The sequence below is a fragment of the Trachurus japonicus genome, chromosome 21 (genome assembly GCF_045865225.1).
Source record: "Trachurus japonicus isolate A0001 chromosome 21, Traja_1.0".
NCBI classification, from domain to species: Eukaryota; Metazoa; Chordata; class Actinopteri; order Carangiformes; family Carangidae; genus Trachurus; species Trachurus japonicus.
Window position 1 is genome coordinate 36218025 of NC_140927.1, and position 23213 is coordinate 36241237.

The 23213-nt window shown below is 41.9% G+C and overlaps 1 protein-coding gene across 1 annotated transcript in view; it reads right to left on the reverse strand.

The window, feature by feature from the left end:
* Positions 1–22690: 22690 nt before the first annotated feature.
* Positions 22691–23213, reverse strand: part of LOC146965735 (GTPase IMAP family member 7-like) — a 7619-nt gene continuing 7096 nt past the window's right edge. Inside the window, exon 4 of the mRNA XM_085765690.1 lies at positions 22691–23213. This exon is cut by the window's right edge and continues 772 nt beyond it. The gene's annotated coding sequence lies outside the window, so the exon portion shown is untranslated.

Genomic DNA, 23213 nt, shown 5'->3' on the forward strand with positions numbered 1-23213 from the left:
CTGTCACGAGGAGTGAATACTGTCGAAGAACATTAGTATCCAGACTAGTATTAACACGGGTTTGAATGGTCCCACAAAATGCTGCTGTTCACAAAGAGGTGGCAGTGGCACTCATAACTGTAATGAGGTGAAGGAATCAGAATGCATGACTGTTGCAGTCAAAATACAGAAGCCTTTATTAATATAATACAGACTAAAAAAATTATCAACTTGATTATATATAAAGATTTTTGCACGTGAGAATAATCATCTAAAATGCTATCTAATAAATATCTGTTCTCAAAATGAATTCATGACATCAAATAAACATTTCTTCACACACAATAAAAGTCCAGACAATAGGGCTACTGCTTTGCAAGTCAGTCTGTGACTCGTAACACGGTGGCATGGGGGGACTGTGTGGCTTCAGATCATAACAACAGGTTGAGAGCCAGAGGACTTCTCTCTGTCTGTGTTAACTGAGGCAGTGAAACACACCTGCATTAGTGGCCTTGACTTTATGAAGTTGATCACTTTGATGCTGTCGTTTAAAATCTCATGTAACACCAACCTGTATTCATAAAGTTTCCTCATGAAGCAGTCAGGAGGCTCACCGACATGCCACTGTTTGCTAACTTCTCCCCACAGAAGAAAAAAACAAAACACGATGGCTCGAGTGGGCTGCAACTCGTGGACGTAAATGTCGGGATTTTACCGGCGCTGGTTTCGCCTTTTTTTTTTTTTTTTTTTTTTAATCACTTATCCCTCCGTGGTTTAGCAGCGCTGCTGCTTCACGTCAACCCCGACTCCGTTGTTTGATTGACAGGCGATGCCGGCAAATGCCAGATTGGGTTAAACCATCTGGTGGGGGGGGGGGCGGGCGCATGACGTCTGTCCGACTACCCATTTCTCCGACCACCCATTTCTCCGACTCCGACCATACATTTCTTTATTTTTGCGTCATCAGTCCGACCTCCCACTTCTCCGACTTAAGTAGCCCTAACCCTTAACCTTACCCTAAACCTAACCTCAACACTGTAGAATGGGTAGTCGGAGAAATGAGCCGTCGGACTTGTGGGCAGTCGGACTGACGTATGCTCCCCGGGGGGGGCTCGGTTAAGTAAAAAAAAACATTTACAGATTATGGTTGTTTGATCAGCGTGAGATTTTTTTAAAAGCCGGAGTAGTTTCTCTGTGGCTGTGACATTTTCTCCGTGCATGTTATTCACCAGCTCAGCCGTTAATATAATACATCCATGGGCTGAGCTCAGCCCAGGCATGCAGCTTGTTTGGTACAACTGCAAAACAGTCCCCCTCTCAAACAATGTCCCGCGGCGCGACGTTCCGCCGCTCTGTGTTCCCAACGTTTTGTACGCTACACACTCACCGGTATTGGGGTATATGAAAAATTCATATCATAAAAAAAAAAATCACCGGTATTCGGTATGAACCGGTATACCGCCCAGCACTACATGAGGATACGTCTGACTTTGACCGAGTTACATTCAAGAACCTGTTTTCATCGTCGGAAAGTAAACGCACTCGAGCGGTAATTTTTTTCTTAAATCAGAAATACCCTTACACATACTCAGACACACCTCTACATGCATAAAGATGCTGAAATTTGTTCTAAAAGGGTCTGACCGGGTCTGACTGCTTGTCAGAGGTATTATGCCTATGGTCAGAAACATAGAATGTCTCTGCAGAAACCCCGTAGACCAGGGGTCGGCAACCTTTGTGACATGGAGTGCCGGTTTTAAATTTTCTTGTCAATGATTGTGCCACTACAATAAAATGTGACATAAAATACAAAAACAGCATAAACTGGTTATGTTGTTTTTGTATATGGATAGATAAAATCATTTAATCTATATAGCCCACAACTAATCATATTTTGAAGATATTTTCCCGTTATTCACAAGAGGGACCTAGCTTGATCCAAGTTCACAACACTGCTTTTCAGAAACTTGGCCTATTAAAGCATATTGCAGTGGGAGGAAAATGCTGAAACAGAGACTACAGTGTATCTGTCAGAATATCATCAGAATGAAACGGTCACAACATTTCACAGACCTGGACAATCCCTGACGCTATGAGTGACAGACAAACAGCCAATCATTTAACAGCTGTGTAGTTGGGTTGCAGCGTCATCGCCAGGTTTATTGATAACAGAACAGCTGTGTGAGAACGTGAGGGCGAAGGAGAGGAGATTAACACGTAGCTCGTCGGTACGGTAACGGTGCGTCTTCCCCGACACAGCGGCGGCGTTAATGACGCAGCGTCAGGCCGCTCACCATCACTGAAACGCTTGACTGAATCTCTGATTAAATACACCGAGCCGCGAGCGTCTTGTATGCCTACTGCAGCGACCCTGGGTTCAGTTCCACCCGGGCCCGGCGGACACTTTGCTACGTGTCAATTCCCCCTCTCACTCTCTCGCCCTCCCTGTCTCTCTCCCGCTGTCCTTTCAAAATAAATGCGCAGAAAGCCCGGGAAAAAAAAACTCTGACTCCGGAGCTGGAAATTCCTATAGCGGTGAGAAATTTAGCGGTGGAGGTGCCAGCGTGCCAGTGATTATGCCTCGGCGTGCCAACCGTGGCACGCATGCCTAGGGTTGCCGACCCCTGCCGTAGACTCTTAGTCGCAGCTTGGGCCCTAATAATAAACATAGCGATTATAATAGGGCCTTCGCCGGAACTTGTTGTCGTCGTCGCTCAGGCCCTAATTAAAGCCGCAAGCGGCTGTATCAGGCCCTCGCACCCTGGTCTCGCGCTCCCATGCCTCCCTACTCCCTGCGCTTCCCACTCTCTCTGGGACACTCTTCCACTCCTTGCTTCTCAAATTGGACAATGCATGAAGGAGTTGTGACAAGTTGATGGTTCATCCACCAGGTGGCGTTGGAGTGTAACCAGATGTGGGCAGGTGTGCTCAGGGGCGTAGGTTCATAGCATTCATAATGTAGCTTCACCAACTTGTTCTGCATGCATCATAAGTGGAACAAAGTTGATGGAGTCAATTATGTAAGATTACTACATGTTAGTGTAATCACTGGACACTTCCTGTTACCACCGGGGGGCGCTATGATTAAGGTGGGAAGCACTGTTGTGACTCTGCACTTCTCTGAAAACATCCAAGCAAATTTCCAAACAGGTGTCATTTGGATAAACTGACCACATACCATAAATACTATGTTGTAATATAAAAGTGTTTATGCACTGGTGAAACAAGATTGGCCTACAATTTTTTTGTTCAGCTGTTGATTGGCAGGTTTTTGGCTGTTCGTGAAAGGGGCGACATATGCGCCATCTTTGCTATTACCTCCCCATTCAAAATGATCTGAGTGGTCTGTCTCCTACAGTATAGAACGTCTCTGAAGTCGGTTGGGCAAAATCCCTATGAGGAGTTTGTTCAAATACGAAAAACATTAAAATCAAAAAGACTGACTTCCTGTTGGGTTTAGGGCATGGCTCCAAAAGGGTTTTGTGCACCTCGCCATGTTCTATAGGCTCACCAATGTTCACGCATGTAGGTAAAACTCAGAAGTGGGGCTCGCCGTTTGCAACTTTCTAGGGGACGCTATTTAGCTATTTTGCCCCGCCCACATGTAACGGTGCCAAAATATCAAATTTTTCGCCAGACTGGATGCGTGTGCCAAATTTGGTGAGTTTTTAAACTTGGCAAAGGGGCCAAATTGGGGATTACATGTTCGGGAGAATAATAATAAACAGTACGATTTCAATAGGGTCCTCACAGGACTTTGTCCTGCTCAGGCACTAATGAAAATAAAAAGAATAGTAGGCTACAGTAAATAAATGCATTATTCCAAGAAAACGTTTTGTCTTAAAAAAAAAAAACTAGCTAAGCTGGGCCAGTCAATGGTGATAGTAAACAACATGCCGGTGTTGATGGTTGTTTATGTGCTCCAGGCGCACCATACTGCAGTTTCTTCTGGTTGTTGCATAGTTGTAAGTGAACACTATTTGTACCATGCTCTCTGTGTATATGTGAATGTCTATGTGTTAGCCCCCCCCCCCTCCCCGAGATTTTTTTGTTTTGTTTTGTTTTGCTCTTTTAATTGCAAGTGATTTGAGGACGGATCTGTGAGGTGTCAGCTGTTTTATAAAAATAAAAAAGTGTGTTATTATGAAATTTATGTGGCTCTCTTCAGCTGCTTCGCTCTCCTCCCACATGCCGCTCCCTGCTCCGCTCTCCCTCTACAAGGCGCTGGGAGCTGGGAACCGTTCTTTTTTTTTTTTCTTTTATATCACTGTGTGTTCATAACAGTCAATTGAAGCTGCTCCACTGGCCACGTAAGTGGCGTGCACCCGCGCGGGCATCGTTGTTTTGCACAGCTGGTCTATTAGTTCCTCAATGTGCGGCTACGCGGCCCTCCAACAGGTAAAAACTATAGAACTGTCACATCCTGGTCGCGTCACATCCGTACCTGGTGTAGCAGGTAATTAAGATAAGATAAGATAAGATAAGATAAGATTATACTTTATTGTCAGATCACTCTGAAATTTGTCTTGCGTCCCATGACGTCCAAGTTTCACACAAATAATAACAAAATACAAAAAACATACATTTACAAAAAGCATAAATGTTACCCTCAAAGGTCACATTTAAAAAGAAACACAAACTACCTCCTAATTGACTCCGCTCCGCCCCGTTTACGTATCACGTCGCGGCTGTTCTCAGTGTACTTCCCCTGTTACATGGGGAGGAGTGCAGACCAGCTGCAGGACACAGTGCTTATTGGATGATGCCACCTGAGTTGTGCACGCTGCCTTCACGTGAGTGCTCCAGTAAAAAAAAAAAAAAGATCAGCTGCAGCTGTCTTAATATTTACAATGAATCCATTTCAGACTTTAAAATCTAGTCCATACATATCAAATGAGGTTATTATCAATATTTTTGATTTATTTAAACTCAGATATTGGTGGAATATCTAATTTTGTATTATTTTGTTCCAAGTCTCACACCATCATACCTTCCAGTGATTAACTTAATAACTATAAAAATCAGTCAAAAAAGTTTTTTGAACGGCTCTCTGAAAGGAACAGCTCACCAAGATCCAGCTCCCCTCAAAGAGCCATAAATCCCATCTCTAGTATACATACTGTATGCTTGTGTATGTGTATACCATGTGTCCGCTATGCATATGTGTGGTTTTTAGAAACAGCTGTGCCAGCACTTGTGCCCAGTGCCCAAGTCAAGTTTCCTGTTAAAGAACAAATAAAGTTTATCTTATCTTTGTCTTCCATTATTTTGGTTCATTTATTGATGTGTTACTTTGTTCTGTGGCAGTCACAGTGACATGCAGTCTATCAACACACTCCCATACTGTTTTCAGTACCATCTGTTTCTACTGTCTCTGTCTTTACTTTCACTTTGTGCTGTGGTTTCCTGTCTGTGTTTCCTCTGTTAACGGTGGTGTTTGTTTTGGCAGCAGATATAAGGGTGTGCGCCATTTTGTTCTGGTTTTCTGATATCGGCCATTTTGATCCACAGGTGAACTGAGGTATGGGAGCAACAGGTTTGAACTGGTTTACTGATTCTAATCAAGGCTGTAGAGACTCTTCATGTGATTGTGTGTGTGTGTGTGTGTGTGTGTGTGTGTACCAGTGTGTCCCCTGAGCATTTATATAAGTGTATGTGATACTGTTTTGATGTTTCTTTGTTTTGTCTTTAAATTTGCACTTTCTTGATTGTCTGCACTATTATTGCATTGTATTATAATTGTTGTTTGCCCTGTGCATGAAATGCGCTTTATAAATAAAATTGAATTGAATCTCACACACACACACACACACACACACACACACACACACACACACACACACACACACACACACAACACACACACACACACACACACACACACACACACACACACACACACACACACACACACACACACACACACACACACACACACACACACACACACACACACACACACTTGTTATGCCATGTGTCCTGTATACTCTGTTTTGTGTGCTCCTGCTGGTGCAACATTAATTGTCCCCCTAGGGACAAATAAAGACATTGGTTGATTGATTAAACTGCAAGAAAACTGTGAAGTACTGTTTAAAAAAGGACAACGGCGTTAGCACTAAGTGGGCACAGGCCATCACTTGATAGCTTGTGCTATGTCTGCATCTGAGGTGGTAGAGCAGACTGGGTTTCCTTTCATGGCATCTAAAGTGATAGCATATAGGCTAGACAAAGACAAAACAAACAATGTCACTAATGTAACCTCAGAATGCTTTATTACAGTTATAAAACTTCCAGTTGTAACTTTCAGTTGTACGTTTCCATTTAAAGGAGCTGTATTTAAGGAACATATGGTAAGTAATTATAAAATCCCTAATGTGTCACCAGAGACTATGAATCATGTTAATTTAAAATACTGATCTAACTAACAACATTATTACAACCAGAATATTTGCATTTAAACATTTTATTTGTACCCTGAAATCATGTTTATGTTTTGATTTTGTGTTTTGGCCTTTTTCTCCACTCTCTCTCTCTCTCCCAACCAGAGTCTGTGGCATTTCGGCCTCTGGGTTGCTAGTTAAACTAGGCTACCACTGAGCTGCAGCTCTGGCTGGGAGATAAATTGATCCCAGATTAAGCTAGGGAAGAATTACAAAGTGAAAGTTGGAAAAGAGGGAGGAAATGTGGTGAAATGGAGCTAATGGTAGGGGATGTCAGGCTAAAGGGGATGTCAGGCTAAATTATTATTTGCGCTTTAACTTAAGTGTGTGTGTGTGTGTGTGTGTGTGTGTGTGTGTGTGTGTGTGTGTGTGTGTGTGTGTGTGTGTGTGTGTGTGTGTAAAAACACTTTCGGTTTCTACTTCACGTCGCGAGCTGCGACACAAACGTCCATCAAAGTGACAGACATGTACAAACAGCGGAACATTAACACTGTAACTCTTTATCACTTTATCACTGTAACACTTTATCACTGCAACTGGTTCAACTTCCACCGCGACACACGAACCGAGCACGGAAATAAAAACACACAACTAAGTTACAGGAGCGCGAGGCTGATACTGCGTCACCATGAATAATCTTACACAAACACAGACAGTCCTGTTCTTACCTGCTCAGACGCAGCTGGACAGACAGAGACAGCAGTAGACACCTGTAGCTCAGTCCGGGTCTTCCTCCGGTCCCGGTCCCGGGTCTTGGTCCAGCTGCTGTAGACTGTTGAAGAGGCTCCGCTCTCGTCTCGCTGTTCAGTCAGTCTGAGTCTGGATGACTTCCGCCACTTTGTCGCCTCTCACAGGTCAGACTCGGTAGCTACGTCTACACGGTGTCTCCGTCCTCAGAGAGGTAACCCTGCAGACAGGACCAGGCCTTCTGTAGCCTACAGACAAAGGAGGGCGGCTACAGCAGAGCCCCGCTCCTCAGGGCTACGACCACCACGTCGGACGGAGCAGTGGTGATAAATGAAAATACTGAGACTGACAGTCCTTTCAAGTGCTGTGTTACTGATGTCCACATGTAGGCCTACAATCATGAACTCCACTGGTATGGACATCAGTGTTAAAGGACAATTCCGGGCAAATTTAACTCTGGGCTGTATGTTCCTAACATTTAGGTCTAACAGAAGGAATCTGAAGGTTTCCAGTTTAATGTCTTCTGTTTTGCGGTAGTTGTGTCTGTCCCTGCATCGCCACGGCAGCAATGAATGGGAGCGGATTGAAGTTCTGCTGCTTAGGCTGTTTCCATCCCTCAAAGCCACAGACAGCGTCAGATGGAGACTCAAACATGCAGCCAGAAGTTTATTTAGGCTACTTCAAGCAAGTCCAGAGTTGATATTCCTGTGTTTATGACACGGGAGCTTCCCACTGCACCTGAACACACCGAGCGTCAACTTGGGTCTCGACTCCGCCAGACTTTAAATTAGATTTAGATTAGATTAATCTTAGATTAGATTAGATGATTAGATAGTTTTACAAACATGTCGGCTTGCTTGAAGTAATAACTAGTATAACTACTACCATAACTACTGCAAAACAGGAGCCATTAAACTAAAAATCTTCAGATTCTTTCTTTTACACCTAAAATGTTAGGAACATACAGCCCGAGTTGAATTTGCCCGGACTTGTCCTTTAACAGAGCTGCTGTCAGTCTGTCTGTCTCTCTCTCTCTCTCTTTTTTTTTATTATTACAGCTCAACATACTTCCCCACACTGTCAGGACCTTTGGTTTCACCCTGTGGTTTCCTGTGTTTGCTCTGTTAAAGTTACTGTGGCTCTGATTTCTTTCTACAAGAAAGTCTGAAATTGACTAACGATGATGTTTGTTCTGACAACAGAGAGGGTGTGGTTGCCATTTTGTTCTTGTTTTCTTACTGTAAACTCAAGTGCTCAAGTATGTAAAAGTTTAACTGGTTTATTGATTCATATCACAGCTGTAGAGACCGACTTTACAACCAGCTGACTGATCTCTGACCTCTAAGTTTTTCCTCCTCGTTTATTAAGCTGTTGTTTTCAGTCTGTGGGTTTTCCAGACCTGAACAGTTCCTGCAGGCTGCTGGTCCACACCAATATTGTTTTTATTGAATTAAAAAAAAGAAGAAGAATAACAGCCCTTGAGCTAAATGTGCCATAATGTACCCTTTAACAATATGAACATCAAAACCAGATAAGCCCATTCCTCCCTCCCCCTCACCTCCCAGGCTGCAGGTCCACACTTTAATTATTCATCAACCACAGAGAAAAACATTTGATCTTTTGAGATTGCAGTTAGTAGGTTTTGTAGCATTAAAGGAATAGTTCACCAAAAAATGAAATTCAGTCATTATCAACTCACCCTCATGCTGATGAATACTCTGGAGTAGTGTTTTATTCCTCAAAGTGCATCTGGAGACCCGGGGGAGGGCTTTGTAGTCCACATATGTAATGTATATGTATATGTAATTTTTTTTTTTTTTTTTTTTACTGAAATTGTGTGATGCACGTGGTGTGCACTGGGTACTGTGTACTTTTATAATGTTTGTGGTCAACCTCCCACCACAATATACCACAATAACAGCAGAAATGAAGGTAATTGCACCATTATAATGGTGAACGGGCCACGAGGCTACTGCCGGTTTTACCATCTCTGTCAACATGGGAATCAAACCCACGATCTTAAGGTCAAGACAGAGCTGATCAGACAGACACATGATCATCTTTCTATAAGCACTGATATGGAGGAGCTGTAACCACATTAGGTTCAATTCAATTCAATTCAATTCACTTTATTAATCCCAAAAGAGGGAAATTTGTTTGTCCCAGCAGCACAATAAAAGCAAATACACAATATAAAAATAGACAGATAAATATTACCGGCACACACACACAACAGTCATTCATTAAAAATATGGTCAGCTAGACTGCCCAGGTCTGGAGGCTATGTGTTGTAAAGTCTGATGGCCTCAGGCAGAAAGGACGCACTGTAGCGCTCCCGTGCGCATCTTGGCTGCCGGAGTCTTTGGCTGTGGCAGCTCCTCAGGCCGTCCAGGGTGCTGTGGAGGGGGTGGGAGACATTATCCATGATGGATTTGATCTTCCCCAGCATTCTGTGTCTCACCACCTCCTCCAGTGGAGCCAGCCTGGTCCCCACGACTGATCCAGCCTTTTTTATGAGTTTATTGATTTTGTTGGAGTCCTTCGCCTTTATACCCGCACCCCAGCACACTGCTGCGAAGAAAATGGTGCTTGCCACTACCGACTGATAAAACATTTGGAGCATCTTACTGCCGATGTTAAAGGACCTGAGTTTACGGAGGAAGTAAAGCCTGCTCAAGCCTTTTATGTACAGTACCTCGGTGTTTAGGGACCACTGCAACTTGCAGTCAAGGTTCACACCGAGGTAGGCTACTTGTACGATGTTACCTGCTCCACCTCTGTTCCCGAGAGGGAGATCGGCAGTGGTGATGTGTTTGTGCGGCTGAAGTTGACCACCATCTCCTTGGTTTTATTGATGTTCAGCTGTAGATGGTTCTCCCCACACCAGCTCACAAAGTCAGCCACCAGGTTCCTGTACTCCTCCTCCTGTCCCTTCTCCACACACCCCACTATAACCGTGTCATCTGAGTACTTTTGCAGGTGACACGACTTGGAACAGTACTTAAAGTCCGCAGTGTAGGTGGTGAAGAGGAATGGAGAGAGAACAGTTCCCTGGGGGGCCCCGGTGTTACTTATCAGACGGTCAGACACACAGCTCTGTAACCTCACAGACTGTGGTCTGCCCGTCAGATAGTCGGTGATCCAGGCGATGAGAGGAGCATCAACGTCCATTTTCTCCAGCTTTTCATTCAGCAGCCAAGGCTGGATGGTATTGAAGGCGGATGAAAAGTTGAAGAAAGTGATACGGACCATGGTGTTGGGTTTGTCCAAGGCAGAGTAGGCCCTTTGCAGCAGGTATAGGATAGCATCATCCACTCCGACATGGGGCTGGTAAGCGAACTGCAGAGGGTCTTGGGCTGCACATACCTGTGTGTGTGTGTGTGTGTGTGTGTGTGTGTGTGTGTGTGTGTGTGTATAATCACATGAAGTTACCTGTGTGTGTTAGAGTGTGGGAGAGGAGTGTATGTGTGTATTTGTATGTTACCTGTGTGTTTTGATGTGTGTGTGTCTGTAACTGTAATCACATGAAGCTGGTTCTAGAGTCTGTGTGTGTGTGTGTGTGTGTGTGAGAGAGAGACTATGAGCTGCATCCTGTGTCAGTCTGATTTAGCTGTGTCTGTGTTTATAAACATTTAAACGAGCGCCAGGTGGATTGTTTATGAAGTTAACGAGCTCTGGCCTGAGGATCAAAGAGGTTACCACGGCGATAGGGGCCCCCGCAGGCTGAGACAGACAGAAACGTGGAGAAAAAGAGCCATTTTCTGCCTCTAAACCGGTCTCACAATTAGGCCTAGCATGGGAAAACGGTAACTCCTATCAGAACAAAACACAGATCACTTTGCTCTAAGGACTTACTGAAAAATGTGGTACGATTTGGTGTTTCTACAGTAAATATTTTGGCGACGCTGGCAGTTTTAAAACATCAGGCCGTTCTGCTCCTCTCAGAAAATATTTGTATTGGACTCAATGAGGAGCAGAGACAGACGTGGCCGCACTCAGAGGCTGATTCTGTCAATTCTGTAAGTCTCTCTGATATTTTGAGCACATGATATGAGAGATAACAAGTTTGTCTTACAAATTCTGAAAAAATCATGTGTGTAGAGTGTAAATTGTGGCCGGGCCGAGTGTGGAAAGAGAAAAAATCTGGAGTTTTTCTGGCATCTCTCCCACTCTAACTGATGATGTCACGCGCTCTGACACGAACATTCCGTGCAATACACAACCATTATAATCTCATAATTTCTCCAAAAATGATCATGGTCATTGATCAGGGATTGATCAAAAACTATATGACCTATCAAAACATGGAGTAATACGACAATACACAAGACTTGTGTCTACTGTTTAAAGTTTAAATGGAGTCTCTAGGTGAAAGTATGCCTGAGCAGTAGACGTTTGTTAAACTCCAATGATTGGTCTTTTTCGCTCTTTTTTTTTCGCCCGTCCCATTGACTTCAATGCAAAATTTTGGGCAGTTTTTCGCGAAAAATTTGTAAACTGTTGAGAAAAGTAATAGCATACCGATCCCGATCAAACCGCACGTTTTGATATATAATTTGTCCTGCAACTCGACTAGTAGCGAATCGAAAATCGTCCGGAAGATGAAAAATAAAAATAAAAACTAGATAAAGTTTGCTGCTGAAAGCAGCTGAACGCTGTTGCAGAATTAGCAAATAGTGCAAGCAGTGATCACCATTCAAATGGTTGACCAAGGTAGGTATCGAACCCATAACCTCATGGTCAGCAGACTTTCACTCTGCCTCTAGGCCACAGTGTACACACAGTTGCAGAGACTGTTGTCTGTTGATGAACTGCACTCTGTCTCACTCTGAAGTTAACAGGCACAATGCTGTAGTTCCAGTGCAAATCAATCTTAGTGCAGTGGTATAAACAAGAAACATGTTAACACAAACCAAGATTGAAAGAGGTAAAGAGAATAGGTGGGGGTGCATATGCATTATCAAGTTTGATCATGTGACCAGACCAAGTGGTATTGGTTAAAGTTCAAAGTGGCTGACACACTGACAGACTGCTCAGGTGAGATTTGAACCTGTGACCTTGTGGTTAGATGGCAGGAACCTTATCCACTAGGCCATTCCAACACTTCTGATGAAGTAGAGGTTGAGACTTTGATGAATGTGAGATTTTTCAATGATGCTTAAAAAAGCATCATAAATGAGCCATTAGAAGTTTGTCTACAAATCAGAATTTGAATGAAGTCTCTAGCAGAAAGTACGACATGAATGAGGTAGAAATCGAACCCATGACCTCATGATTACTAAACCTTTACTCTGCCACTTCGCCACAGAGAGCACAGACATAAGCATGTTGCCATTGTAATGTGATGATGTGCTGCAAACGGTGGCAGAAGCAATTAATGCGTCTCTTAACGAACACCTGTAACCAATTGAGGGTGGGGGAGGGGAGCAGAATTCAACATCACATAACAAGATTGCTCAGCCTGGATTCAAACTAGTGACCTTGGGGTTGGCAAGCGGCCACCTTACCAACTGGACTACAGACAGAGTTGTGGAGAACTCTCAGCATTGGGCTGAATGAGAGCAGAGAGCTCCCTGGCTGCATTTAAAAAATATTTTAAATTATTATCTAAGTCTCTTTGCATTTTTGACCAGAATTTTAGCCAGAAGACAAGTGTGGCTACAAAACTGGAGAAAATAATTTGTCTAGAGTTTAATTTGCAGAAAAAGTTAAATATTTTAAAAAGTATAAATAGTTAAAAAGAGAAAAGTAATGCCGATAAAGTTCAAAAAAAGCTGCACGTTTTGATATATGAATTGTTGAAATAGCACAACACCTAACACACTAACCATATGGCCACAGAGAACCTGAGTTACAATGAGCTTTATACTATGAGGAATCAAAGACTATCCAATGACAGCTGAATAATTGGAATCAAAAGTCAAGCAATGATGTGAAATGACTGAGGCAGGAATCAAACCCATGACCATATGATCACTAAACCTTTACTCTGCCACTCGGCTACAGAGAGCACACTGCTTTCAAGACTGTTGTCATTCATTGTAATGTGATGATGTGCTGCAAACTGGTATGAGTAATCAAGGAGATAACAAACACCTGTAACCAATTGAAGGCAGTGGAGGAGAGCAGAATTCAACATAACATAACAAGAGTTCTAACCCCCTACCCCCTACACTACAGTGGAGTTGTGAAGAAAAGAGGTTGAGACTTTGATGAATGTGAGATTTTTCAATGATGCTTAAAATAAAAAGAAATGAGTATAGATTAGCCACAACAAGTAAGGAGAGGACTTTTTTGTGGCCTGTGACTATTTTTTGGTGAATTAAAATGAATTAAAAAGCACTTAACAGCAAGTTACAAAGTTGAGCTCCTTCTCCTGCTGATGTGAAAAAAATGCATTGGGCTGAATGAGAGCAGAGAGCTCCCTGGCTGCATTTAAAAAATATTTTAAACTAGAAAAAGCATTTCCAAGAATGGAAATGGTGTGACTGCTGATAGCAACTGAACGCTGTTGCAGAATTAGCAAATAGTGCAAGCAGTGATCACCATACAAATGTTTGACCAAGGACGGAATCGAACCCACAACCTCATGGTCATTAGACTTCCACTCTGCCTCTAGGCCACAGTGCCCACACAGTTGCAGAGACTGTTGTCTGTTAATGATCTGCACACTGTCAACATCAAGAAAGCTTGAGAGTCAAGCTTGAATGACTTAGAATGAAAATTTCTGTGAATTTTAGGCTGAGAGCAGCAGTTTCAACATGAAGCAAGTTATCAGAAGTCAACAGAGGACGACTGGGAAAATAATTCACTATAATTGTTGTTGAGGCAAGATTTGAACCAGCAACCTTCAGGTCGTCAGGCCAGCAAGCTAACCACTAGGCTACAGACAGAGACAGTATATGAGGGGCAAAGAAAACCTTTTATAAGAGGATCACTGGCTTCTGCTTAGAAAAAAAAGTAAGGAAAGTGCAGAAATTAACCACAACAAGTAAGTAGAGGACACTTTTGTAAAAATAGTGCAAGCAGTGATGACCATACAAATGGTTGACCAAGGTAGGAATTGAACCCACAATCTCATGGTCAGAAGACTTTGACTTTGCCCCCCGGTTGCTGACAGCTGGACATTGTATAATTACAGATTCAGCGCATTTAGTGTAAAACTCTACACTGGGATTCGATCACAGACTGGAGCATAGTCCTTGCTCACAGTGATAGCTGCTCTACCAGGTGAGCTATACCTATTATACCTTGACAGCTACACTGAGCTGCCAAGCCTTTCACCTCTGAGCCAGATGAAGAACGGGGCGGCAGCTTGTAGCACTAGTGCCCTCCCCTGGAGCTGTGACACGTCAGCTCCAGTCTCCCTGAAACTGCCAGTTTGAGTCTGCCATTGGTTCACAGCAGTTTGAAGGCAGAAAAACTCAGAAATGCAATTTTGCACTTCCTTTTCTGCTGATATGTGCTCTAACACAAGAAAAATGCCACAGGAACATGTGAAAAGCTCAAAAAACACGATTTTCACGGGAGTGGGTCTTTATAAAAGCATCATAAATGAGCCATTAGAAGTTTGTCTACAAATCAGAATTTGAATGAAGTCTCTAGCAGAAAGTACTACATGAATGAGGCAGGAATCGAACCCATGACCTCATGATCAGTAAACCTTTACTCTGCCACTTCGCCACAGAGAGCACAGACTAAAGCATGTTGCCATTGTAATTTGATGATGTGGCACTGGCAATTAATGCGTCTCTTAACGACCACCTGTAACCAATTGAGGGTGATGGAGGGGAGCAGAATTCAACATAACATAACAAGATTGCTCAGCCTGGATTCGATCTAGTGACCTTGGGGTTGGCAAGCGGACATCTTACCAACTGGACTACAGACAGAGTTATGAGTAAGAGAGGTTGAGACTTTGATGAATGTGAGATTTTTCAATGATGCTTAAAATAAAGAGAAATGAGTAAATTAGCCACACCAAGTAAGAAGAGGACTTTTTTGTGACCTGTGACTATTTTTTGGTGAATTAAAATGATTTAAAAAGCACTTAACAGCAAGTTACAAAGTTGAGCTCCTTCTCCTGCTGCTGTGAAAAAAATGCATTGAGCTGTATGAGAGCAGAGAGCTCCCTGGCTGCATTTAAAAAATATTTTAAATTATTATCTAAGTCTCTTTGCATTTTTGACCAGAATTTTAGCCAGAAGACAAGTGTGGCTACAAAACTGGAGAAAATAATTTGTCTAGAGTTTAATTTGTGGCCGTGCTGACAGTTTAGCCAGAAAAACTCTAGAATGTTTTTTTGCCTCTCTCCACTCTGACACCACTCTGGCTCTGCTCGTTAGACGCAACACACACACATTATAAAGCTGAAAAAAATCAGAAAAAGTTAAATATTTTAAAAAGTATAAAGAGTTAAAAAGAGAAAAGTAATGCCGATAAAGTTCAAAAAAAGCTGCACGTTTTGATATATGAATTGTTGAAATAGCACAAAGTATGAAGGACTAGAAGAAGACCGTAAAAAGGCGGAAGAAAATGGCCAAACAGAAGAACAATAGTGTGACTGCTTCAGCAGTCACACTAACTAGAAAAAGCATTTCCAAGAATGGAAATGGTGTGACTGCTGATAGCAACTGAACGCTGTTGCAGAATTAGCAAATAGTGCAAGCAGTGATCACCATACAAATGTTTGACCAAGGTCGGAATTGAACCCACATCCTCATGGTCATTAGACTTCCACTCTGCCTCTAGGCCACAGTGCACACACAGTTGCAGAGACTGTTGTCTGTTAATGATCTGCACACTGTCAACATCAAGAAAGCTTGGGAGTCAAGCTTGAATGACTTAGAATGAAAATTTCTGTGAATTTCAGGCTGAGAGCAGCAGTTTCAACATGAAGCAAGTTATCAGAAGTCAACAGAGGACAACTGGGAAAATAATTCACTATAATTGTTGTTGAGGCAAGAATTGAACCAGCAGGGCCGGCCCTGTACATCTGGGGGCCCTAAGCAGGATAAAATTGGGGGCCCTGCCTCACAGTGTATCATCACATATTCATAAAACCAGCTACCGTATGCAACCCTTGCATATTTTATTGTACCTCTATCAACATGATGGCGAGCAGATATTTCATTACTAATTAGAGTCTAAACACTTAAAGCTGTCTAATTGCACTTGTCATTTTTTCTTCTACTTTGTTTTTGTCTGAATGTTAATGTTAATATTGTGAATGGCAATAGGTGGCTCCAAACCGGCAGTACTTTTGATGTAGCAGAAAGATAAAAGATTCTACAAAAGATTACAGTTTGAACAGATTTATTTTCTTTAAATTATCTGTACAGCTAAATTCTAGAACCCTTAAAACAAAACTTCAGTTGAGAAGAAGATAGAGGATGTTGGTTGGTCAGCAGCATCATCAGCAGTAACCATTGGAGCTGTGGAGAAGATTAGTAGAATTTTTTTGCCACTTTACACACAATTTAATTTTCCAACAGAGATAAACATATTGTGGCAACAAACAAGAAACTTACCAACTGTATGACTGGAACCAGCCACAGGGGATGAGGATGTGGCAACATGACAGCCATTAATAAATGGGTGATTGATCCTTTATCCCCTCACAGGAAAACAGCTGTTATCTTTTCACTGTAAACAGACCTTAAAATCAGCCAGGACATGTTAACTGCAGCAGGCTGGTATGTAGCAGCTAGCCAGCTAAGTGAGCTAACACAAGCACCAACATGTTTTTCGGCTAAACGTACATCTAGTAAACATAACATTAATTAGCCTTACCTTGTCCTTGTTTTTTTTTTTCATCCTTGACCTTCTTTTTCCTATTTTCCGCACCTGACGGATATGTCCTTTTGGACATCGTCGCTGTCCAAAAGCTAATCACCTCCTCGCAAATCGCGATCTCAGTGAGTGAGGGAGGGAGGGGGCCAGGGGGGAGAGAAGGGGAAGGGGTGGTGCGCGCTCGTTACCGGACAACGGCCACAGTCTGCGTTACGTTTACGTATGCGTGTCACGGTCATTGTTGCCAGTTGGGTCAAGGGTTACACTTTGTCAGAGACGGTTAGACAAATGATTGAGCAAAGTTTGGGGGCCCCCTAGTGGCTGCGGGGCCCTAAGCAGCTGCTTAGTTCGCTTATAGGGAGGGCCGGCTCTGTGAACCAGCAACCTTCAGGTCTCCAGACCAGCAAGCTAACCACTAGGCTACAGACAGAGACAGTGTGTGAGGGGTAAAGAAAACCTTTGATAAGAGGATCACTGGCTTCTGCTTAAAAAAAAAAGTAAGGAATCGAACCCATGACCTCATGATCAATAAACCTTTACTCTGCCACTTCGCCACAGAGAGCACAGACATAAGCATGTTTCAGACAGAGTTGTGGAGAATTCTCAGCATTGGGCTGAATGAGAGCAGAGAGCTCCCTGGCTGCATTTAAAAAATATTTTAAATTATTATCTAAGTCTCTTTGCATTTTTGACCAGAATTTTAGCCAGAAGACAAGTGTGGCTACAAAACTGGAGAAAATAATTTGTCTAGAGTTTAATTTGCAGAAAAAGTTAAATATTTTAAAAAGTATAAATAGTTAAAAAGAGAAAAGTAACGCCGATAAAGTTCAAAAAAAGCTGCACGTTTTGATATATGAATTGTTGAAATAGCACAACACCTAACACACTAACCATATGGCCACAGAGAACCTGAGTTACAATGAGCTTTATACTATGAGGAATCAAAGACTGTCCAATGACAGCTGAATAATTGGAATCAAAAGTCAAGCAATGATGTGAAGTGACTGAGGCAGGAATCGAACCCGTGACCATATGATCACTAAACCTTTACTCTGCCACTCGGCTACAGAGAGCACACTGCTTTCAAGACTGTTGTCATTCATTGTAATGTGATGATGTGCTGCAAACTGGTACGAGTAATCAAGGAGATAGCAAACACCTGTAACCAATTGAAGGCGGGGGAGGAGAGCAGAATTCAACATAACATAACAAGAGTTCTTCCCTTGGATTCGAACCAGTGACCTTAGGGTTGGCAGGCAGTTACCCTAACCCCTACACTACAGAGGAGTTGTCAAGAAGAGAGGTTGAGACTTTGATGAATGTGAGATTTTTCAATGATGCTTAAAACAAAAATAAATTAATATAAATTAGCCACACCAAGTAAGAAGAGGACTTTTTTGTGACCTGTGACTATTTTTTGGTGAATTAAAATGAATTAAAAAGCACTTAACAGCAAGTTACAAAGTTGAGCTCCTTCTCCTGCTGATGTGAAAAAAATGCATTGAGCTTAATGAGAGCAGAGAGCTCCCTGGCTGCATTTAAAAAATATTTAAAACTAGAAAAAGCATTTCCAAGAATGGAAATGGTGTGACTGCTGACAGCAACTGAACGCTGTTGCAGAATTAGCAAATAGTGCAAGCTGTGATCACCATACAAATGTTTGACCAAGGTCAGAATCGAACCCACATCCTCATGGTCATTAGACTTCCACTCTGCCTCTAGGCCACGGTGCACACACAGTTGCAGAGACTGTTGTCTGTTAATGATCTGCACACTGTCAACATCAAGAAAGCTTGAGAGTCAATAAAATAATAAAATATAAAAATAAAATAATTTGTCTAGAGTTTAATTTGCAGAAAAAGTTAAATATTTGAAAAAGTATAAATAGTTAAAAAGAGAAAAGTAATGCTGATAAAGTTCAAAAAAAGCTGCACGTTTTGATATATGAATTGTTGAAATAGCACAACACCTAACACACTAACCATATGGCCACAGAGAACCTGAGTTACAATGAGCTTTATACTGAATAATTGGAATCAAAAGTCAAGCAATGAAGTGAAAAGACTGAGGCAGGAATTGAACCCATGACCATATGATCACTAAACCTTTACTCTGCCACTCGGCTACAGAGAGCACACTGCTTTCAAACCTGTTGTCATTCATTGTAATGTGATGATGTGCTGCAAACTGGTACGAGTAATCAAGGAGATAACAAACACCTGTAACCAATTGAAGGCGGGGGAGGAGAGCAGAATTCAACATAACATAACAAGAGTTCTTCCCTTGGATTCGAACCAGTGACCTTAGGGTTGGCAAACATCCACCCTAACCCCTACTCTACAGTGGAGTTGTGAAGAAGAGAGGTTGAGACTTTGATGAATGTGAGATTTTTTGTGAAAAAGTTAAATATTTTAAAAAGTATAAATAGTTAAAAAGAGAAAAGTAATGCCGATAAAGTTCAAAAAAAGCTGCACGTTTTGATATATGAATTGTTGAAATAGCACAAAGTATGAAGGACTAGAAGAAGACCGTAAAAAGGCGGAAGAAAATGGCCAAACAGAAGAACAATAGTGTGACTGCTTCAGCAGTCACACTAATTATTATCTAAGTCTCTTTGCATTTTTGACCAGAATTTTAGCCAGAAGACAAGTGTGGCTACAAAACTGGAGAAAATAATTTGTCTAGAGTTTAATTTGTGGCCATGCTGACAGTTTAGCCAGAAAAACTCTAGAATGTTTTTTTGCCTCTCTCCACTCTGACACCACTCTGGCTCTGCTCGTTAGACGCAATACACACACATTATAAAGCTGAAAAAAATCAGAAAAAGTTAAATATTTGAAAAAGTATAAATAGTTAAAAAGAGAAAAGTAATGCCGATAAAGTTCAAAAGAAGCTGCACGTTTTGATATATGAATTGTTGAAATAGCACAAAGTATGAAGGACTAGAAGAAGACCGTAAAAAGGCGGAAGAAAATGGCCAAACAGAAGAACATTAGTGTGACTGCTGAAGCAGTCACACTATTGTTCTTCTGTTTGGCCATTTTCTTCCGAACAATAGAAGAACAATAGTGTGACTGCTGAAGCAGTCACACTATTGTTCTTCTGTTTGGCCATTTTCTTCCGCCTTTTTACGGTCTTCTTCTAGTCCTTCATACTTTGTGCTATTTCAACAATTCATATATCAAAACGTGCAGCTTTTTTGAACTTTATCGGCATTACTTTTCTCTTTTTAACTATTTATACTTTTTCAAATATTTAACTTTTTCACAAAAAATCTCACATTCATCAAAGTCTCAACCTCTCTTCTTCACAACTTCACTGTAGTGTAGGGGTTAGGGTAACTGCCTGCCAACCCTAAGGTCACTGGTTCGAATCCAAGGGAAGAACTCTTGTTATGTTATGTTGAATTCTGCTCTCCTCCCCCGCCTTCAATTGGTTACAGGTGTTTGTTATCTCCTTGATTACTCATACCAGTTTGCAGCACATCATCACATTACAATGAATGACAACAGTTTTGAAAGCAGTGTGCTCTCTGTAGCCGAGTGGCAGAGTAAAGGTTTAGTGATCATATGGTCATGGGTTCGATTCCTGCCTCAGTCTTTTCACTTCATTGCTTGACTTTTGATTCCAATTATTCAGCTGTCATTGGACAGTCTTTGATTCCTCATAGTATAAAGCTCATTGTAACTCAGGTTCTCTGTGGCCATATGGTTAGTGCTCAGCCTGAAATTCACAGACATTTTCATTCTAAGTCATTCAAGCTTGACTCTCAAGCTTTCTTGATGTTGACAGTGTGCAGATCATTAACAGACAACAGTCTCTGCAACTGTGTGTGCACTGTGGCCTAGAGGCAGAGTGGAAGTCTAATGACCATGAGGATGTGGGTTCGATTCCGACCTTGGTCAAACATTTGTATGGTGATCACTGCTTGCACTATTTGCTAATTCTGCAACAGCGTTCAGTTGCTGTCAGCAGTCACACCATTTCCATTCTTGGAAATGCTTTTTCTAGTTATTATCTAAGTCTCTTTGCATTTTTGACCAGAATTTTAGCCAGAAGACAAGTGTGGCTACAAAACTGGAGAAAATAATTTGTCTAGAGTTTAATTTGTGGCCGTGCTGACAGTTTAGCCAGAAAAACTCTAGAATGTTTTTTTGCCTCTATCCACTCTGACACCACTCTAGCTCTGCTCGTTAGACGCAATACACACACATTATAAAGCTGAAAAAAATCAGAAAAAGTTAAATATTTGAAAAAGTATAAATAGTTAAAAAGAGAAAAGTAATGCCGATAAAGTTAAAAAAAAGCTGCACGTTTTGATATATGAATTGTTGAAATAGCACAAAGTATGAAGGACTAGAAGAAGACCGTAAAAAGGCGGAAGAAAATGGCCAAACAGAAGAACAATAGTGTGACTGCTTCAGTCACACTAATGAATAGACTCCCGGCCTTTTGATGCTTTTGGTGTGAACGCACAGTTAGCCCTACCACTTCCCCCTATCCCTCTGTTCTGTGCGTTCTCGTATAGGGGTAGGGGGAAGTGGTAGGGCTTTATACCCCCTCAAATGAAGATTTTTCAGAGGCACATTTCAAACGGAGGGGTATCAAAAGTTACCCAGAATGCATCTTGCGGCAGCGGTAGCTGTAAAACGAAAAGCTGTTCTGTAGTGCTGTTATTACATCACTTTATAAGGTTTTAATATTTTTTATGCGAGAAAGTAACTTTTTAGCACCCCGATGTGCGGTAATGGCGCTTTTGCACTACACAGTCACGGCACAGTACGGCATGGTATTTGCGTGTTTCCACTAGCGCTTAGTACCTGGTACCAGGTACTATTTTGGTAACGCCTCAGCCCTGGTTCCAGTAGCGGTACCACTGGAATTTGAAAAGGGAGAAACTATGGCAATGTAACACAATAAATCTTTATTGTCCACCATGGTGGAAAATTGCCTCAGGCTTACTGTAAAAGAGATACAAATTTCATTGAAAACAGTTAAAAACACAGTTAAAATGGTAAAGTGGTAAATGGTCTGTATTTATATAGCGCTTTACTATACATGTAACGATACCCAAAGCGCTTTACATTATACATCACATTCACACATTCACACACTGATGGCGGAAGCTGCCATGCAAGGCGCTAACCACAACCCATCAGGAGCAAGGTGGGGAAGGTGTCTTGCCCAATGACACTAAAAAGTTGAGGACACAGTTAAAAACACAGTTAGACAAATAAAATTAATAAATAAGGGGGGGGTACAGTAAGCCGGTGATACTTCCTGGTCTGTGTACTCGGTGACCGACCAAAACAAAAATCAGCTTATTTCCCCATTCATTTACATATTTAGAAACAGAGAAACAAAAAACACTCAGAAAAACAACTTTTGATTTGATGACTGCTTTTTTTTTGTTTTCTTTTCAGCATTTTGTCCCCACGGTAATGGCATTTTGAACCCTAACACAGTATTTTTTGGAAATTGGTCCCAGAGTGGGTAAATCTCAACAGAGTTTTCATGTAGACACCCAAAATGAATCTTAATGAAATGATGATCTCATGGCCCCACCTCTCTAATGTGTAGCCTGAACCACACTGCTAGACATCACATATCAACACCAACAATGATGGCGGGCGACTGTCTGGTCCCTCGGACACTGCAGCTGAAATGCATCCATTAAATTGCTGTCAATTGTTGTATTTGCACTGACACAACTCCCAGTTAACATTCTTGTGCTTGGCATTCAACATCTTCTCATCTGTTTATGGCGTATCAGTGTGACAGTGTGTGTGTGTGTGTGTGTGTGTGTGTGTGTGTGTGTGTGTGTGTGTTGTACAGCATTTAGACTCGCTGGATTCTTGTGTCCAGACATTTCTTGAATCAATGCCATGTTTACAGAAAACTTTTTGAGAACAAATGTTTAGGGAAGAATCTTTTTCCATGACATTAAGGGTGCACTCACACCAGACGTTTCGTACTTGCCTGCCCCGGTATACTTGGGGGGTGGGCACGGTACACTTGGTCACACAAGCACGCGACGAGCTTCGGGTTCATTCTCCATCAAGTTTCTGTAACCGCATGTAAACAACAGTCACTTAATGATTACGTTGCACCGGAACAACAGGCCCTAGTGTGAGTGGACCCTCAGTCAAGAACAGATTCCTGACTTCCATTTGTAATATAATATTAAGAAAAAAATGGTCACAGTTCATCTGATCATCCTCCACTTCCTAAATCTATGAGCTGTTTCCTGATCATGGTCTTCTCATTTCAAAATAAAAGTCTGTAGATGGTTGGTTCCTGTGTGTGATGTGATCT